The following is a 4,671-nucleotide window of genomic DNA, read 5'->3' as shown; positions in this document are numbered from 1 at the left end:
TGAAAAAATCAAAAAGATGAAAAATTGAGAAACTGCAAAATTAAAAAATTGCAAAATTGGAAAAACTGAGAAACTGAAAAATCAAAAATTGAAAAAACGAAAAATATGAAGATCTAGAAGGTAAAAAATCGAAAAACTGAAACAACGAAAAATTGTACAATTGAAAAGTCGCAACATTAAAATATGAAAGAATGAAAATCGAAAAATTGAGAAATTAAAAAATCCACAAATTTAAAATTCAAAAAATTTCAGAATTATAAAATTGCAAAATGGAAAAATTGGAAAGTCGAAAATTTCTGAAAAATCGAATAACTAAGATTTAAAAAAAGAAACACTGAAAAGTCGAAGCATTAAAAATCTAAAATTAAAAAATGAAAACTTGCAAAATTGAAAAATTGTAACAGTGAAAGATCGACAAATTGTAAAATTAACAACCAGAATTTAAAAAACTGTAAAATAAAATATTAAAAATTGAAAACACAAAATATTAAAGAATGAAACACTGAAAAATCGAAATATTGAAAAATTGAAAAAAAAATAGAAACTGAAAAGTTTGATAAGAGAAAATCAACTATTGAAAAATCGAAAAATTCAAACGAAAAATTATAAAACTGAAAAACTGCAACATGAAAATATGAAATAAATAATGGAAATTATATTAAAATCGAAGAGGAGAAAATTTAAAAAGCAGAGAAAATAAATAACGCAAAAACTCAAAAATCGGATAATGAAGAAATCGAAAAATTGTGGAATTGTGAAAATGAAGAATCGAAAGATTAAGATAAGAAATTGAAAAACCAAGAGATGAAAAATCAAAAATTAAAAAATCGCAACATTAAAATATGACAGAATGAAAAACGAGAAATTGAAAAATTTAAAAATGGAGGAATTTAAAAATCGGAAACTTGCAAAATAATAAAACTGAAAAGTCGAAAAATTAAAAAAAGGACAACTGAAAAATCGAATGATTGTGGAATTTAAAAAAGAAACATTGAAATATCCAAACATTAAAAACCTAAAATTTAAAACGAAAACTTGCAAAACTGAAAAATTATAACAGTAAAAAATCCAAAAATTGTAAAATTAACAACCAAGAAATTTAAAAATTCTAAAACCAAAAAATTAAAAAACAAAACACTGAAAAATTGAAACATTGAAGAATTGAAAATTTGAAAAAAATGAGAAACTGAAAAATCATATAACAGAAAATCAAATATTGAAAAATCGAAAAATTGAAACGGGAAATTGCAAAACTGAAAAATCGCAACATGGAAATATGAAATAAGGAAAAACCTGAAAAATCAAAAATTAAAGGGGAACAAATTAAAAAAGTAGAGAATATGAAAAAATTGGATAATTAAGAAATTGAAAAATCGAAACATTAAAATCAAAATAATGTAAAATCGGAAAATAGCAACATTAAAACATGAAAAAATTGAAAAACTGAAAAGGGACAATTTGAAAAATAATAAATCGGGGAATTGAACAATCGAAAAACTGCAAAATTCTAAAACTGAAAAATTGAAGAATTTAAAAATAAAAAAAAAGAATATTTGAAAAATTTAAACTCGAGAAAACAAAACATCGAAAATTTACAAAATTGTAAAACTAAATCTCGAAAGACGGAGAAATTGAAAAGTAAAAATCAAAAATTATAAAAAGTGAAAAATTGGAAAACTGAAATTGAAAACACGAAAACTTGCAAAACTGAAAAATTGTAACTATGAAAGATGGAAAAATCATTGAAAAATCAGAGCATGAAAAAATCAAAAAGATGAAAAATTGAGAAATTGCAAAATTAAAAAATCGCAAAATTGGAAAAATTGAGAAACTGAAAAATTGGATAATAGAAAATAAGTATGAAAGAATGAACAACGAGAAATTGAACATTTTAACAATCGAGAAATTTAAAAATGGAAAAATTGAAGTCGAAAAATTAAAAAAAGGACAACTGAAAAATCGAATAATTGTGAAATTTTAAAAAAGAAACATTGAAAAGTCGAAACATTAAAAACCTAAAATGGGAAAACGAAAACTTACAAAAATGAAAAACTGTGAAACCAAAAATTAAAAAACGAAACGTTGAAATTGAAACAACGAGACATTGTAAAACTGAAAAACCGTACAATGAAAATATTAAATAAGTATGATGGAAAAATTAAAAACTGAAAAATCAAAAATCGACGAAAAACAAATTAAAAAAGTAGAGAAAATGAAAATGAAAAAACGGATAATTAAGAAATCGAAAATTTGCAAAATTGTAAAAATTAAATATCGAAAGATTAATAAATTGAAAAACCAAGAGGAGGAAAATCAAAAATTGAAAAATCGAAAAATAGAGAAAATGAAAAACTGTAAAATTGAAAAATTTTAGAAAAAATTGAAAAAACGAGAATTTGTAAAATCGGAAAATCGTTACATTAACACATGAAAAAATTGAAAAACTGAAAAGGGAAAATTTGAAAAATTATAAATCCAGGAATTGAAAAATCGAAAAACTGCAAAATTCCAAAATTAAAAAAAGAAAACTTGAAACATTCAAACTCGAGAATATAAAACTTCAAAAGATTACAAAATTGTAAAATTGAAAACTCGAAAGGCGGAGATATTGAAAAGTAAAAGTCAAAAATTGGATAACTGAAATTGAAAATACGAAAACTTGCAAAACTGAAAACTTGTAATTATGAAAGATCGAAGAATCATTGAAAAATCAGGGCATTGAAAAGTCAAAAAGACTAAAAATTGAGAAATTGCAAAATTAAAAATTGAGAAACTGAAAAATTGGATAATAAAAAAATCAAAAATTGAAAAAACGAAAAATATAAAGATCTAGAAAGTGAAAAATCGAAGAATTGAAACAACGAGAAATTGTAAAATTGAAAAATTGCAAAATTAAAATATGAAAGAATAAAAATCGAGAAACTGAAAAATTAGAATACCGACGAATTTAAAAATCCAGCAGAATTGTAAAATTGGAAAATGGAAAAATTGAAAATTCGAAAAGTTAAAAAGAGGACAATTGAAAAATCGAATAATTGTGAAATTTAAAAATGAAACAATGCAAAGTCGATACATTAAAAACCTGAAAATTGGAAACATGAAAAGTTGGAAAAGTGAAAAATTGTAAGAGTGAAAGATCGAAAAATTGTGAAATTAACAGCCGAGAAATTGAAAAATTGTAAAATACAAAAATTAAAAATTGAAAAGTGAAACATTAAAAAATTGAAAAAAAAAATGAGAAACTGAAAAATCGAATAATCGAAAATCAAATATTGAAAGTCGAAAAATTTAAACAACAAATTTGTAGAACTGAACATAAAAATATGGAATGAGTAACGGAAAAATTAAAAATTGAAAAATCAAAAATCGAAGAACAAATTAAAAAAGTAAAGAAAATGAAAAATGAAAAAACTGAAAAATCGGATAAATAAGAAATCGCAAAACTGCAAATTTGTAAAAATGAAAAATCGGAAGATTGAGAAATTGAAAAATCAATAGGTGAAAAATCAAAAATCGAAAAATTGAAAAATCGGATAATTGTGAAACTTAAAAAAGAAACATTGAAAAATCGAAACTTTAAAATCGAAAAATTGAGAAAACGAAAAACTGTAAAACTGAAAAATTGTAGAAAATATTGAAAAAACGAGAAATTGTAAAATCGGAAAATTGTGACACTGAAAGATCGAAAAATTCCAAAAAAATCAAAGTAAAGATTGAAATTGAGAAATAGAAAAATTCAGATATTGAAAAAACTAGAAAATTTAAAAAACGAGAAAGTGTAAAATCGAAAAGTAGTCCCATTAAAACATGAAATAATTGAAAAACTAAAAATCGAAAAATTGAAAATATCGAGGAATTAAAAACTCCAAAAATTGCAAAATTGCAAAATTGTAAAATTGAAGAATCGATAAACTGTACATTCAACAAATTTAAAAATAAAAATATTCAAAAGCTGAAAACCAAAAAATCGACAATCCAGAAAATGAAAAATCGAAAAATTAAAATATGATGTCTTTTGAAATCGGAAAATTGAAAAATTGTAAAATCGCACACGAAACACTGAAAAACTGACAACTGAAGGAATAAAAAATTTTAAATCGCAAAATAAAAAAATTCAAAAACTGAGCAATACAAAACATTGCAAATCGAAAAACTCTAAAAGCGAAAAAGGGAATAATTAAGAAAAAAGAAAACTGAGACCCATAGAATAATTGTTGTTAGTTGTCAATTTACGATTGTAACAATAAAAAATTCAATCGTAAAAATATGTAATGAATTTGCTTACTAAAATTTTTAAAGCACATCCCGTGACCACCAGATTTTTGTACTCTGATATTGTCTTTCAGTAAAATTATTGACTGTAAATATTATATAAATTATAATTACTAAACAAATATTTGATGCAACCAGTTATACATTATATGAAATCCAAACTAGAGAACAGATTTGTGATTTTTGCCTTGAAATTCAACGGTGGCAACAGATTGAGTAATCGTCATTCTAAAATCTAAATTTAGAACAACAATGATGTAAGTAACTAGAAGGAAATAAAAATTTAGATAATTTCACCCAATGCATATTTTTGTTTTAGAACCGCTGAGAACTTTCTGCTGTCAAGGTCGTCGAAATGTCTATCAAATGTCATAATTTTTTTTAGGTTATGTTATGAAA

This window comes from Zophobas morio, unplaced genomic scaffold (assembly GCF_036711695.1).
Source record: "Zophobas morio isolate AGI-343-1 ecotype UQ-CSIRO unplaced genomic scaffold, CSIRO_AGI_Zmor_V1 ptg000031l, whole genome shotgun sequence".
Taxonomy (NCBI): Eukaryota; Metazoa; Arthropoda; class Insecta; order Coleoptera; family Tenebrionidae; genus Zophobas; species Zophobas morio.
This window is presented reverse-complemented; position numbering follows the sequence as displayed.